This window comes from Ambystoma mexicanum, chromosome 11 (assembly GCF_040938575.1).
Source record: "Ambystoma mexicanum isolate Mex_15411 chromosome 11, UKY_AmexF1_1, whole genome shotgun sequence".
Lineage (NCBI taxonomy): Eukaryota > Metazoa > Chordata > Amphibia > Caudata > Ambystomatidae > Ambystoma > Ambystoma mexicanum.
The window spans coordinates 728,687,002-728,702,779 of record NC_090934.1 but is presented as its reverse complement, the minus strand read 5'-3'; the positions used below and the strand labels follow the sequence as shown (position 1 = coordinate 728,702,779).

Genomic DNA, 15,778 nt, shown 5'->3' with positions numbered 1-15,778 from the left:
GGTGGCCAGGAGTGCCTCCCACCGTGTGCCACCATTAATGCGAGAAGAAGAGAAAGGAGAAAGCACAGAGACCATATGAAGAGTCCATAGAACTGGCGAGGGAACCACAAAGAGGATGTCGGTGAGGGTTTGCCTGGACGAAGCACTGGTATAGGTGTCAGCAATAGGGATGCCTGGATTGGAGACCAGGATGTCCTTTTTAAAGTTCTTCCTACCAGATTTAGTGAGGAGAGCAGGATAGTTGATAGAGAAGCAGTTAGAAAAGGTAGGAGAAACAGAGAGCACCGTAGAGTAGGTGGGGAGAGGGGAGAAGAGGAAGGGGGGATCGAGAGGGGGGTAGGGGCAGGGGGAACATTAGGGAAGGACACAGGGAGGAGTGCAACTAGATGAGACAAGGAGAGACAAGACAATAGAAGACAATTAAACAAAACAACAAGGGCTCAGACAATATTAGAACAGTTTTCTAGATGAATGCTTTGCTAAGAGGGCAAAACCAAAGACAACACTACTTTCACAGTGCACTTAAATGGAACACACCTAGGTCTGAGCATGGGCGTGGAACATATGGGGGACAGGGGGGACAAATCCCCCCCACAATTTTAAGTGGGGGGATGTAATATCATGTATCCCCCCCAGAATATGTGTTTGGTGTGTCCTGCAGGGATCTGTTTTTGAAGTGGGGGGAGGGGCTGCTTACTATATAAGCTGCCCTATCCCCCCTGGCCCCCAAAGCATGGGGGGCAATACCCTGGGGGCAGATGGGTGATCATCTGCCCCCAGGGAAGGAGGGCTAACAAAAAAAAAAGATCTTTTTTTAAAACGTAGTTTTGGGTGGGGTGGGTGCGGATGGGACCACTAGCCCCCAGGGATTTTTGCAAAGGGGGTGGCCCTCTCTCCCCCCACCTAAGTGGATGGAGGGCACTTTATGTAGCCCTCCCTGGGGGCAGATTTCTGCCCCTAGAAAGGGGTACATGAGATGCCCTCCATCCACTTAGGTGGGGGGAGAGAGGGCGAAAACAGTACCCGACGAAAACAGTACCTCACATGTGTGGGTGCACCTACCTGGGCGCAAATGGAAAAGGCTAACCCACTGGTAACAACAAGTGTTTCGGCAGAGCAGATTTTGCTCTTGTGGACAACATACAGATTTGGGACTAGAGTGTGGAAGCCACCAAGGAAAACAGGGAACCCCATGCATTTCCAAAAAGAGGACACCCGTGGAAATCCACAGATGTCTGACCTGCGTGAATCGCCCCAGAATGTATTACCCACAATCACCGGCAAAGTCTGAAATTTGGTGAAAAAACTACAATTTTCAGACATTTCCCTCTTGCCTCCCACCGAAACACGCAGCTAACACCACATGTCCTTCCTGCATTCCCACAGGTGTCCCGACATAAACGGTACCTCACATGTGTGGGTGCACCTACCTGGGCGCAAAGGGAAAAGGCTAAACCACTGGTAACCCCCAAAGGGTTTGGGGAGACAACCTACAGATTTGGGCCTGGGGTATCGAAGCCACGAAGGAAAACAGGGTACCCCATGCATTTCCGAAAAGAAGACACCCGTGGGAATCCACAGAGGTCTAACTTGCGCAAATCACCCCAGAATGTATTACCCACAATCCCAGACAAAGTGAAAATTGTGTTTTCTCCACCAAATTTCAGACTTTGTCAGGGATTGTGGGTCATAAATTATGGGGCGATTCGTACAAGTCAGACCTCTGTGGATTCCCACGGGTGTCTTCTTTTCGGAAATGTATGGGGGTCCCTGATTTCCTTCGTGGCTTCGACACCCTTGGCCCAAATCTGTAGGTTGTCCACATGAGCAAATTTCCTGAAAATCTGCTGTGCAAAAAGACTTGGGGTTACCAGTGTTTTGGGCTTTTTCCTTTGCACCCAAGTAGGTGCACCCACACGCGAGGTACCGTTTTCGTCGGGAAACCTATGGGAACACGGGAAGGTACGCTCAGTGTTGTTGGCTGCGTGTTTCGGTGGGTGACCAGTGTGAAATGTGCGGAAATTGTGTTTTTTTCTGTCATTTTCCCGATTTACCCCCAAACTATGGAATCTTTCCCTACATAGTTGTTGCCTGACCTTCGCAAATCACCCCTTTCTAAACTTGGAATATTGTCTATTTTTCAGAAATGTATATATCAAAATATGTTATTTTGGTTTCCACTCAATCTGTTCTTGAAAGCCTGGAAAATGGCGAATCCAGCACAGCAAACCATTTGTTCCTAGCTCTTACAAGGAAAACACCACAGGCTTCTCTGTACAACATTTTATTGGCATTTTCTGAAGAAAAAAAACAAATGTTCTCCATTTTGGTTATTTTCTCTCACCCCCCTACAGCAAACTAGGATTCCTGGGTGGGGTTATGGTTGCCTACATGTGGGGGAAAAAAGGGGCCAACTTTGGCCGAGATATCTCATGTAACAAAGAAGTTAAAAGGGATTGAATGGCAACATACAAAAATCACCAAAAAAGGCCTTGGCACTGGGGGGAATACCCATGGCAGTTAAGGGTTTAAGACAGTAAAGCCCCAGAGGAGATATCATGTGTAAGGTAGCTCAGTTAGTTAATGCTCCAAATGCAGATTGTGCAAAGGAATATGTAACACCTGTGTTCAGCACCTGGCTTAAGCTTCCGGTGGGATAATAGGCAGAGTGAATGCATTCAGCTTCCGATGCAACACAGCATTTTCCAGGTCAATTGGTTCAGAAAAAGTGGTGGAAAACACTATTACTGTCACTTTTTCTAATTGGCCAGATTTTGGTGCATTTTCTGGGTGGAGTTCGGGAGCCGAGAGGACACACCAGGACCCCCTGTATTTCCCACTCCACCAGACAAATGCGGCCTTACTGCCAGCATGGATTCTCATGCTGGAAATAAGGGAAGGGATTCCTCTGGGATCTGCTTGGAAATGAAACCTGGTAAAAGTGGGCGGAGTCCAGAGGAAGCCATTGTCAATTCCGCCAGCAATCGCTAATTGTGCGAGGTATTTACACTCTTCCAAAGTGGAAAAGCAATGTGATTTCACTTGCCTTTTATGCTAAAATCTTCCATTTTGTGGCGGAAAAGTAAAAACGTGCGCCAATGGAAATGGTCCACTCCATGCAGTTTACTTTGCTCCTTGATGCTTTTTTTTTTTTTGCGTGATGCTACACATGTAATAAATAAATAAATACATTTAACATGTCCCCAGATAAATGGCAATTTGTAATCAGAATGAGTGAGCATGGCATGTTGCTGGTAAGAGCGTCTCCTGTGCTTCTTGAGTGCGTTGGCAAATGCCCTTAATTGCCATCTCGCGTTAAGCAGTCGACAGAGGTATTTCAAATGGCCAATTTCGCTCTTTGGGTGACATTGTCAAAGTGGCAGAATGTTGCCCAGCATGAGCCACTTTCTCTGTGGAGTTAATTGTGCCCACCCCAAGGAAGAAGTGTGAAGAACCCACAAGGGCACTGTGCCCTGCTCTTTCTGTGTGTGTCTTCCCCACAGGGCAACAGATGCCGACTCAGACATGGGTAAGTCTCGGGTGGCAAGCCTCTACCCTAGTTGATGTGGCAAGGGATTCCAGACTTCTAAGGCTGATAACATTAGTAGCATTGAGTTACATGCCACCTGACAGGTATGTGTGATAAAGTTGCAAAGCAGAGCTGTTAGTGGGCTAAAGCAGGAGGCAATGTCTGCCCCCCCCTCAAAGGGTACGTACAACCAAATGTAATATACCGCTCACCCCATCATGGCTGTAGGGGCCAGGCTCCAAACCAGGGCAGGAATGCCCTCCAATCATGCATGTCCATGAGTAGGGTACCCCTCATGCTCCAGGAACCCTGTTGAGCAACCTCTGTGCTTTCCAGGTGATACTAACGTTATTTAAAGCCAGAAATCTAAAAGGTAATCGCTTAATTGCAGCTGGAAATTAGCTCCTGGCGTGATCAAAATGTCTTAATCAAGTGTGACATCATCCCCTTCATTTATAAGCAATATGTGTGTTCTCGCGTTTCTTCATCCACTGAATTACTGTTAGAAACAAAGGCATGAGTTGTGTCTCTTGTGTAGGCATTAGGAAGGCAGTTGCCAGCCTCTGGCATAATATGCCCATGTTCTTCCAATATTGGCTAGCTGTTGCCCTCTTATGACCTGGTAGAACCATCATGGCAGTGACTGGCAAATGCCTTTCCCCTGCAGACAGAAAAGCGGAAATAAGAGGCCAATTCAAGACACGGAACTAATAGAATTTAAGACAGACTGCAGCTGCCATTGCTGTGTTAGGAAGAATATGTTGAGTGTTCAAGCAAGGAGGTATGTATTAAGCAAGCAAGCAGTGAGAGAAAAAGAAAGGCCAGAGGGGTTCTTTGAATAATGTAACAGGGCAGGGGACCCATGTTCTGCCGTCCTAGTAACATATGAGAGAATCAAATAGATCAGGCTTTGCAGCAAATGTTAAACGAGAAAGGAACAGAGTCCAGCTCTGCATTCAGAATAACAAAGGAAAAGAAAGGCTAGGGTCTGAAGCCAGCATGAGATGGAATAAGAGGCACCAGACTCATCGTGAGAGGCTGGCCAGGCCCTCGCAGGGGCGCTAGAGGGGCAGTCCACATAGCGGGCTGCCCCTCTGGCCACCCCCCTGGGTCCACATACACCCCACCTACTAGGCATTCCCTGTGTCCGACATATCCGGCCGCGGACCTGGGGAGTGCTTATAAGGGGGTGGGCTTGCGATCGCTCATCCTCCTTGTTTGCTGTACCCTCTCAGCCCCCCCCCCCCGAGGAAAGTCAAAGCAGCAACATCACACACCTGGTCCCTCTACTCCCATTACAGGGCTTACTCAGAGGTACAAACAAGATTTCCTCTTTCTTTGAAACCCCCATCCTTCCATTCCAAGAGACACACACGTCCCCTTGCCCCACACGAAAATGTAGCAACTTGCAGTTGGTAGAAAAGGCTTCAACTCCTTTAATTGGCAGGAGTCCAATTACAGGTGATCTGCCTCTTAACGAGCTGGCGCCCTAGCTGTGGCCCACTGGAAGTAATTGCTATTTCCTCTCTATTACCATGAGCTCATAGTCAGATGAAAAATCCAGAAATGCAACATACAAAGACATGTTCTTTGCTGCTGCGTCCTTTAATTTTCTTCTGTTTTCTTTTCTTCTTTTCTCTTGTTTTATACAGTGATATTTGTAATTTAATACGTACCGCTATTTTAATTCTAATTTTGTGAAAAGTCGAGTTCTTTGTCTAAAACACAATAAATAAATAAATAAATAAATAAATAAATAAAGCAAAGTCCCCAAGATGTCCCCTGTCCCCCCCAGATTTTATGTGTCTCCTACGCCTCTGGGTCTGAGAGTCCAGTATAGCAGGATAAAGGCCTAGGTTTCACAATGCAATTTAAATACTTTCACAATGCAATTTAAATAAAACACACCTAGGTCTGAGAGTCCTGTATAGGGGGAGAAAGGCTTGGTAACAGAATGCAGTTTAAATACGGCCAATGACAATAGTGGGAACTTATTCTTCATCACCCACCTTCCTGAGCCAGTACAGCCTCCTGAAGAAGACCCGTTTTGAACTTAACCACACAATCGAGTGCTCCGGCACTGAATGTACTTTTGAGCACAAGGCTCCACACTTCTTAGGGACGGGACTGCCTATTAGCTAGGGTTTGATTTGTTGAAGGACTGCCTAAAATATATTCGCACTGTATGACCCCTTTCTTTGCAGGTTGTGGATCTCTACTTGTGTAATATTCCTTTAGGGCACTGTTTACTGTATATATGTTTCCTAGTTAGTGTTATGATAGTTTGATTAATATTGCTGAGATTTACTTTGTGTTTGAGTTAAAATGCTTTTAATAAAGGTATATGTATTTTTGATATATTCACCTGACTGAGAATAATTTGTGGTGTTGTTTACTGTGTGTGATCATTGTGGGCTTTCGATCAGTCTCACCCCTCCTGAGACCTAGCCTTGACTGCCGCCAATGCTAACTTGATTTGTCTGGCTTGTCCAGAAGGCTACCCTGTTCCAAGAAACTAGGCTGGCCTTCTAAACCTCTGCCCACCAGGTCGGAGTTCAGAAATCCATCTTAACATGTGTGCTCAAAGCAAAACGCAGCAGGATAAGCCCAAAGGACTGTTAACACCACTACTGGTGCCACATTCGCCGCCTGGCATATGATATCACTAGACTTCATAATTGATCTGCCAGCCAATAATCACCTCAATACCATTCTTGTACTTGTGGATAGCTTCACCATGTCTGGGCACTTCATGGCGAATTCATGAGTATCATCCGTACCAGTCCTAGCAAACATATTTGTGCAGAAAGTCTTCCAGTTTCTCGGTTTACCATCAGCCTCAGTATCCGACTGAGGACCGCAGTTCATGGCATGGTTCTGAAAGGAACAAAATGCAAATTAGGCCACTAGAATAAGGGGATCACTGCGCTGATCAGATGAAATATATGATACCCTGCTGCGTGTGTTGGGGTTCTGGTGGGACGGTGCCCAACAATTCTACAGGTGGGAACCCTTGTAACATGCGCTGGGTAATGTTTGTTTTAAGAGTGGAATGTCTGTGATATTGACAACACAAAGTTTTGGTTGGTTTTAAGCAGCCTATATTTATTCTTATAGCTGACACATGTTTCGACCCTCCTGGGTCCTTATCACGGCAATCCAGTATGCAAAGTGTATTACTTGATGAACGAAGTTGCAGGGCGCTATTTCAGATGGTGGACAGAGGTCCCTCAATCAAGGATTTGGTACGGTCGCCAGTAGGTATGACTGCAGTGGGGTCCTTCGGTTCAGACAATCCATCATGGCAATAGCCCCGTAACAATAACCTGCTCAGTGGTTATGCGGGAGACCTGGAGTCTAGAGAGGCCGTGCCAGGCCTGTCTCCTCTGCTGAGCGGCTTGCACTGAAATTGTTAATATCACAGACATTCAACTCTTAAAACAAACAATTACACAGCGCATGTGACAAGGGATCCCACCTGTAGAATGGTTCTGAAAGGGCCTCACCCAACTTTTGGCTATTGATCATCAGCTGTCTTCCGCTTACCACCCCAGAATGATGGCCAACAGAACATTTAAATCAGACACTGGAACAGTATCTGCAGTGTTTTAATCTTCAGCATCAAATAAAATGGCCATTCCTTTTGCCTTTGGCTGAGTTTACATATAACAACATGCAGCACACCTCTACAAGGGTTTTCCTAATCTTTAGTCATGAATATCACCATTGCATGCTGCCTGTAGATATCCCTTTGGATACCTCAGTTCCAAAGGCCAGTGATGTGTCCAGTAGCAGAAACTTCTGCTACTGGTGTCTAGGAAATGAATGCCGAAATATGTAGGTCCCTAAACCAATACCAGGGTGGTTAACCTTGTAGCAATGGAATTGACTTTACCAGACATTTGGCAAAACCAGCCCCTATTTAACGTTGCCTTACTTAAAGAAGCCAAAACCTAAACTCGACACCTTGTCAAACCGGCTCTTATATCTGTGCAGGGAAACAAAGAATTTGAGGCTTGTGAAATCCTGGGGTTGCGACGCGTTATGTCAGAGACAAGCTGCACTTACTTTTTGAAAAACATTTTTATTTACTTGATTCAATTTACAAGAAATCTTTACAAGAAAATTAGCTTTTTTGTCTTTTCTCATCTTTCGTGTGTCCAATACCACTAAAAGTTCCTTAACGTTAAACAAGGTATTTAAAACAAGGTATTTAAAAAGAAAGAAAGACGGGCAGGGGCGGGTGATATACCTCAATTTTTTTTTTTGGTCTCAGGCTCTCGGTCAAATCTCATTCACAGTCTTGAAGTTTCAAGTTAAAAAAAAATTGGGAGACTGCAATCACCTATGAAGTGTTATCCCCCTCTATTAATCTGTTCCACCAATCCTCTAATCCACATATTGTCGACTCTATGAATATATGTCCCAAATGCGTGTTTCTCAGGTTCGACAAATTTGTACATGACAATAAAAGATGCCGAAGTGTCTCAATCTGGTCTTTCTTTTTACAGAGGTGGCAACCGTTATCCAGCGATATTTTTCTTATCGCTCTGATCTCGTTTGTTGGCAAGAGATTCATTCGAAATCTCAAGAAGATGTTTCTCAGAACCTTATTTGGGAACTTTTTTAGATAGTTTGGTGGATCATTTACGCTCCTTGTCGTTGGTGGCTGATGTCTTATTAATTTGCTTCTGTTTTCCAAGGATGTCGTCTGTATCCAGTCTCGCTCCCACAGTTTTTGTTTGACTTTGTTTGGATGTTGGATTAGTTCTTCCTCAGAACGGTCCATATCGTCCAGAGTTTTTAGATTTTCTTTCACCCAGGTCGTCAGTAAATTGCTTTTTTGCTCTTTGAGTTATGTGTGGATCATGGTCATTACATTTGGCAGTTGCTAATTATGATCTTCCTGTATAGCATTATTGTATTTCTGGTAACCATCGACTCCAATGATTGCAGACACAATTCTTGGCGAATGGTTGCTGCCAGCGTTGATGCTGGTAAATTCAGGGTGCTTCGCCAGAAGACACCTTCTATGCGCTTCCAGAAATCTCACAGTATCATCAGCATAGCATCTGCCCCGTAAATTAAGGAGGGAACCACCTTGCCCTTATAGAATTGTATCAGGGGGATTGTAGTAAATTGACAGAATCTTCCATCTATCGCTTTGGCCTGACTTGCCAACGTCCTTGCTCTTCCCAAGAGATGGTTTTGCATTGGGCACTCTTGTTTATTGTTGTTTAGGATTACCCCCAGGTATTTAAATTCCTTCACCTGTTCGATCTTCTCCCCCTCCAGGGTCCATCTGAAATTCTCGGTGTGAGTATTTTGTTTCTCCATAGTCATGACTTTAGTTTTGGCCTTATTAATTTCCAGATTGTTCTTCTTTATATAAGATGCCAGTTCATTTAATTGGCGCTGAAGGCCAATCGGAGTATAGTCCAATAAAATAAGATCATCCGCATAAAGCAGTCTTGAGATTTTTGTTCTGCCAACTGGTGGTGGAAATGAGCGGATCTCCGTTTCACATTCTTTGATGTCCCAAAGGTATGAGTTGAAAAGTTTCGGAGCAAGGGGGCACCCTTGCTTTACTCCTCTGGCCATGGGAATTTGTTCCGATAGCAGCCCTTCTCGATTTAGTCGTACCCTGATAGAGGTGTCTTGATGAAGCGCCCTGATAGGTTCCAGAAGACCTTCCGGACATCTTCTTGCTCTTAGTTTTTCCCATAGATTTTCACGGTTGACCTGGTCCAAAGCCTGGACCAGGTCAACAAAGGCCAGATGAATGTTTGGGCTTCCTTCATGAATCTTGCTTTTTAAGGCACTTAACAGTAAGATGTTTGGAGCCGTTCCTGCGTCCTTCACGAACCCAGATTGGAGTGGGTCTTCATTACAAGAAGATCTTGCCCATTTTTGAAAGTGTTCCAGAAGTAGTGAACCAAACACCTTTCCAACCACATCAAGAAGTGCTTTTGGGCAGTAATTCTTTGGATCCTCTCTTGGTCCGTATTTATAAATTGGCACAATGATTGCTGTTGTCCATGAGGTGGGTATGGATCTAAATTTAGTGCAGTTCTTTATTATCTCGTGGATGAAATCTGCCCATTCTGCTTGGTGTTCTTTCAAATCTGCGTTCGTAATACCGTCCGGCCCGGGGGCCCTTGAGTTGTTTAATCGAATGAGTTTTCTCTTAATGTCCTCCAGATCCCATGTTGTCGCCCATGGCATGTTTGGGACCTCTGAGTTTGCTGAATTATGGCGGCCTACTTTCTCGAATAGGCTTGTAAAATGTTTCATCCAGACTTCTTCTCCCACAAAATTATTTATTGAGTTATTTTGGGTCCCTGACGTTGTTCTGATCAGGGTCCAGAAGTCTCTTGTTTTTCTGCTGCAGACTGTCTTTAGCATTGCAGCTGCGTCTGCTTGGTTAATAGTCGCTCTTTGATGTCGTAGCCAGCTTTTATATGTCCTCACTGTGACTTTTACCTGATTTGCGGACTCAGGGGTGTTTGTTTTACTTGCTTGTCGTTTTAGTTTCCTTAATTTTTTTCTCTCTTCCACTATACATTTGTTGAATTCGTGTACATGGATTTTTATCTCATGGTTTGGCCAAGTTTATTTTTCTTTTCATAGATTTTTAGCAAAGGTTGATAGTCAATATTTTCTTTGCCATTTTTCGAGCCCCTTTGCTGCTTTATCTTGCAGATGGTGGTGTATGTGTCAGTCAATTCTGCCACTGCATTTGCAGACAGTCTCAGTTTTGTTCCTCCTTTACATGCCTCAATCTCGGCAACCATAGTTGGTCTGGTGCTCCTCATGTTAGTCCATTTTACCTTTAAAAGGTTGTGGTCACTATTAGTTGTTCTTACCACCTCAAAGTCGGCAACAATCTTAAACATCTCGTTTGAGACAAATATATGGTCTAAGTTAGCACTCTGATTATTTCTTTCCCATGTCAGGAATGTTGGACCACAACTGGGTGCTGATGTTTCTAGACTATGAAGGTCCCAAGAAGACATTGCCGCCATCCATAGATGTCCTGGGATCATATTTAGTGACACTTTTTTCGTCGTTCATTCATGAATTTTGAGTTTGGGGCAAACCGCGTTGAGGTCACCACATAGAATAATAAATTTCGGTTCCCATTCCAGGTATGTTCTTTCCATTATGTTATCAGCCAATTTCAGATAATCATCGTTCTTGATTGCTGCTGGATTCCAATATGTATTTATCAGAATCACTGTTTCATCCTTTAGAGTATCTTTGTTATTTTCCAAGGTTAACTTAGCCCATTTCAAGGCAGATACTTGGAAGTGGATGTGTGATGTTACGGTTTTTATATATTGAATTCCCACTCCCGATCTGTTGGCTGTCAACAAACCTGATGATGGTCGGCCTCTTTCAGAGCGTATCGCTGGGGAAAGGTAAGTTTCGTAGCCCTCCAGAAATGGCTTTTTGATTAGCCATGTCTCTTGGAGACATAAGATGTCAAAGTCCCCTAGGTTGACATTGCTTATTTCCAATAAGTGACTGAAGCCTCTGGTGTTCCAACTTCCCATTACAATGGTATCGTTCCCCACATCTTTGACCCCAACTCCTCGGACTTCCTCACTTCTGTCCTTCTCTTCTATTCATGGCTAGCTCATCTTTGTTAATGCTTTCGAAATCCACGACCATCTGGAAAGTTCGCCTTTTTCCCCATCCTTGAGGTCGTTTGTAGTTGTTTGTTCGTTGTCCCTGTCTGGGTCTTCTTGTGCAAATGTAATTGTTAGGCTCTGGAGAGGTCCCTTTGGATATCTTCCGTTATTCAATGGGTCAAAGTATGGAGTTTCCTCCATTCCATCTGTAGTTTGTTCTACTCTTTTATCCAACCTCTCTAAAGAGCCTGTCCGTTTCACATTCGTGGACTCGGCCTCTTTATGGATCGGGATTTTAGTTGTTCTAGCTAAGGGTTCGTTGGTACGGGCCGGAAGATTCTCTTTTATTGACTGTGTGTTCTCTTGTGATTCCCATAGACATTTTTTTTTTCATGCTGTGCCTTATCACTTCTTGAACGGCACTCGCATAGGTCATATCCCATCATTTGGAAGCTTTCCTGTTCCAGTATTATCATTGCCCTAATTATTGGGGATGGGATATGTAAGTAAACACAGTCTCTTTTACTTGTGGAACTAAATTCAACAAATCTGATATTGTCAGAGTTGATCTGTCTCAGATTAGGGATGCACTTAATGAGAGCCATTATATTTTTCCTGTTCAAAATCAGATTATCTCGGGTGTCACCCGCACGTTCCAATTTGAAAGATCTTTCACTACCAATCTTTTTGCTATATGGGATGTGAGTGTCTTTCCCGTTTTCTGAATTGTTGTTTCTTTTCTTTCTTGGATCTCGTTCTTGACTTGGTTCCGGTAAGGATTTCCTCTTCTGTTCTTTCTTTCGGTTGTTAACAGATTGAACTTCCTCCCAGAACTGCGTTTTCATGTTTCTTTTTGTACGGGCTGATCTACTCCTATGTTTCATATCCCGAGAGTCCAATGCTTTCTCTCTGGAATCTGTCTGCCTTTTCTCTCTTCCTATTATAGGAGTTTTGGCCGTTTTACTATTCGTAGAGCCCCTTGATAATTTCTCCTGCCTTTCTTTCAGGGTAAGAAATGGACTTGTTTGCTCTTTATCCACATTTTCTTGTATTTTTCTCTTGCCTCTTTAGTCGGGGTGCCCTGGTGCTGCGTCGTTTGTAAGGATTCTGTGTCCAGGGTTTCGACTGAGTACACGACAAGTTCATAAGATCAATACTGTCTTCCTGGACTTCAATCACCATTCGTTTATTGTTTAGAGGACCATCTTGATCTATTTTTTCCAAATTGGGAGGCTCTGGATCTCGCAAAACCACAGTTCTCTTTCTCGACTGTTCCTTGGTCTGCATTTCTTTGCTCTGGTTGTGTTTTGCATTCTTTGTCGTCTCTGAGTTCATTTGTTGGGCTTCTATTGCTACCACTCTATTTCCTACTTTTTTTATATGCCTTTTTTCGTTTGCAAAGAGCGGGTATGTTACTTGTTCCTTACTTAGTGGTTCATCGTATCTCTGCTCAGGGGTCTTTAGGGGTTCCCCCCTTTGGGTCTTGATTTGGGGCTCCCTTTCCCCTCCGCCTACAATTGGCGTCATACTCAGGACATCTTTTTCCAAAGTCAAAACCATGCAGCCATTTGCCGGATGTTTCTTTATTAACGTCAACTTCTGGGTCGTGTTGTTGCCTAATTTCTCCATTTAGCTGATTTGTTGAGGTGTTCGCCGTACAGGGCCCTCCTCCCCTTGCATCCAAAGCCGTGATATATCCTTCTACATTGCTCATTTTCGTGTAGAGCATGGCTACCAGAGTTGACTGATCCTTTAAAGTATCGTGAATGGATTCATATAGCTTGCAGAATGGATTCATGGCAATTGTTATCGATGACATTACAGCGAAAATATCTTGTTTTGTTGTTGCCGTTTCTTTTTCGTTATCAGGGATCAAGGTTGAGGATCTTCTGTTTCGTATTGGTGTATCTTTCTCATCATTGACTGACCAGGTTGACGATCTTCTGTTTCGTGGTGGTGACTACGACGGAGGGCCTGTTGAGGCACTTGGTCCGTAGTCGTTGTTCTTCGATGAGTTTTCTGGCAGGAGTTCCCCTTCCATAATCGTTTTTTTGGTGTGTTGTTTGGGTCATTTTCCCCAGGCAAGGCTTCATATAAGGTGTCCCTTATATTTTTTTCACCCAGATGGGTCTTTTTCTTTTGGTGTATTTTTCAGATCCTTTTCCAGAGGCAGAGTCTCGTATGATATATCCCTTATGGTACTTTCAACTTGAGACAAATCATTTTCGTATATGATTATCCCAGTGTTCTCCTTGGTTGTGTTATGGGCGGCCTCCTTATCACTGTCATTTGCAACGGCTACCTGTGGGATGGAAGTACCCCCTATTGCCAGTTGCTTCTGACTATTGGGGGAAATGTCTCTTGTTTTTTCCATTATGTTCTCCAGTTGTTGTTTTTTTCACGGGAGACCCCAAACTGGCATTCCCCCCCAGTATTTCTGGATCTTTAAAATATTGAATCCCTGTTTTTAGAGCTGGTCGTGGGGTGTCCGTTCTCATCCCTGACCATACAAACCTTGATCCTTGAGGCCTGTGGTTTGCAGGTGAGATGTCACCTTCCAACAAGTCAGCATCCGACAGTTCATCTGTTTGGCGTATTTCTTTGGTCGACGGTTTTAGAAAAAAACTGGCCACAGAGTTTGGAGAACATAACTTTATTTTTGGCCTAGGTGTGATTTTTCGCACCACTCTTTTATTTTGTGCACTTATGTTCTTTTTCTGAGTCGGTTTCCTCGTCACTGACAATATCTTTGTTCTGCTACCCCTTTGTTTTTGTAAGGGTTTTTCGTGGGCGGTGTCACACTGCAGACCGAATGTGGTTCCTTGCAAGCAAGCGGGGAGCAGATTATGGTGGGATTATTATCTCCGGTTTTATACCCCATTTCAAAGTTCACTGTTTCCTCATTTTCTGCCTCTTGAGAGTTCTTCTTTCCATCTGGTACAGATTCATCCAGAGGGATCTTTTTGTCAGGGGTCTTCAAATCAGGGCCTGTCATTTCTGGATGAACCTCTATAGTAATATTTAATGACGATTTTAAACTTGAGTTTACTATAGGCGTTAATTGTGCTGTTTGGGGGGTTTCCGTGTTAACATCGCTGTTTACTTCATTTTGACTACATTAAGTCGGTCAACAGTACTTGCGGCTGGGGCTTTGACCCCTCCCACCTCGTCCTCCTCTTCGGAGCCAGCTAGGCTCTCCCACTGCGAGCACGCCTCGCCAGCCACAGTCAACAGCGGGCCTCCCTCTGTCCCTCCCCCCCCCAGGCTTGTCCTCAGCTCCCATACCTGCACTCGCCTCTTCCCCTGCAGAGGTCCCGGGAGCGTCTCCGCCCACCAGGAGACGCGGCAACGGCAAAGACTGCAGAGGCTTCAGCGGCGCTGCCGCTGCCGGCTCGCCATTAGCCGCCACCTCCACTCCTTCTCCCTCGTCAGGTAAGTGGGGCATCGAAGACTTATAGGGAGCTGAGGGAGATTGGGGGGGGCTCTTGAGAGGCAGAGACCGCCACGTGTCTTATCTCAATCGCTGATTTTGCTAGTTGACAGGGTGGGGTAAAGTGCACTTACTAATAGATTGAGAAGACTAAGGAGCTACTTGAGTACTGCAGCTCTGAGGAGGTCTACTGTCATGGTCCCAGTCAGCCCCATTTCTTGGCCCAGCCTGAGGAGGCGACGACCCGGGCGCAGAGCTAAAGAGCCCAGGAGGGGGTCGCAGTAAGTGGCCCACTGCTGTGCCGGTGTGTGCTCCTGTGTGATGTGCGGCTGGCTGCTCTCTGCGGGCTGCAATGCGTTAGAATATGCAAACAAAGGAATGCATATTCCAAACGCAGCGTGTGGGATGCTCTGGAGTCATGCACCCTGTACCCCTCATTCTTTGTGTTGACAGCCTTTCAAGTGAGGCAATTAATAAGTGATGACTCACTTAAAGAGCCATTGTTTTTACACAGTGTGCGCTCAACATGTCAGTGTTAAGAACTGAACATGGGGCATTTTTTATTCACCAGGCCTGCACAAGTATCGGTTAGCTGACCAAACCTATACATTCTTCAAAGAGAATTAAAATGACACACATGAACATTTTAAAACTATTTTCTTTATTCTCATATCTCTTTATTTGACACAACAAAACTTTTTTATATTACTTTTTAGTTACATATGGTGCATCTCTGGGAAGTTTATTTTCTTGCTTAAGTATTCTGGTGGCTGCTTTGGGACATGGACTAAAAGCATCCGCTCAGCATCAAAGGTCTTTTAATTTTCTAAACAAGCCACTGCGTAGCGCGCACACCAGATGGCACTGCGATGTCATTTGGCACCTTGATTAGGAAAGCAGGATTTATTGTGTCACTGTGCAGAGCAAAGACCGTGGCAAATCAATGCTGTGATATGTTTGCAGCAATGATTTGTGCACTACACAAGTCGCCACCCTGTTGGTTAATGGTGTCTATGTGGTGCTCCCTTATGTAACAGAACATATACCTGTTGTTGTCTGATGTGGCCAATGTCCATACAAGAGCACACTGGGATGTTTTGTGTATGTGGCTCTGACGAGCATGCCATACTGTGCCCGCACTTAAACACATAAAGCAACCAAAGAAGTTGCCTCAAATTACATCCA

At 44.6% G+C, this 15,778-nt stretch overlaps 1 long non-coding RNA gene across 1 annotated transcript in view; it reads right to left on the bottom strand.

Moving 5' to 3' along the window:
- The window catches only part of LOC138504768 (uncharacterized), a 72,902-nt gene that overhangs the window by 35,786 nt on the left and 21,338 nt on the right, over positions 1-15,778 (bottom strand). Inside the window, exon 2 of the long non-coding RNA XR_011279957.1 lies at positions 6,231-6,406. This is a non-coding gene — a long non-coding RNA (uncharacterized lncRNA). The remainder of the gene's footprint in view (positions 1-6,230; positions 6,407-15,778) is intronic.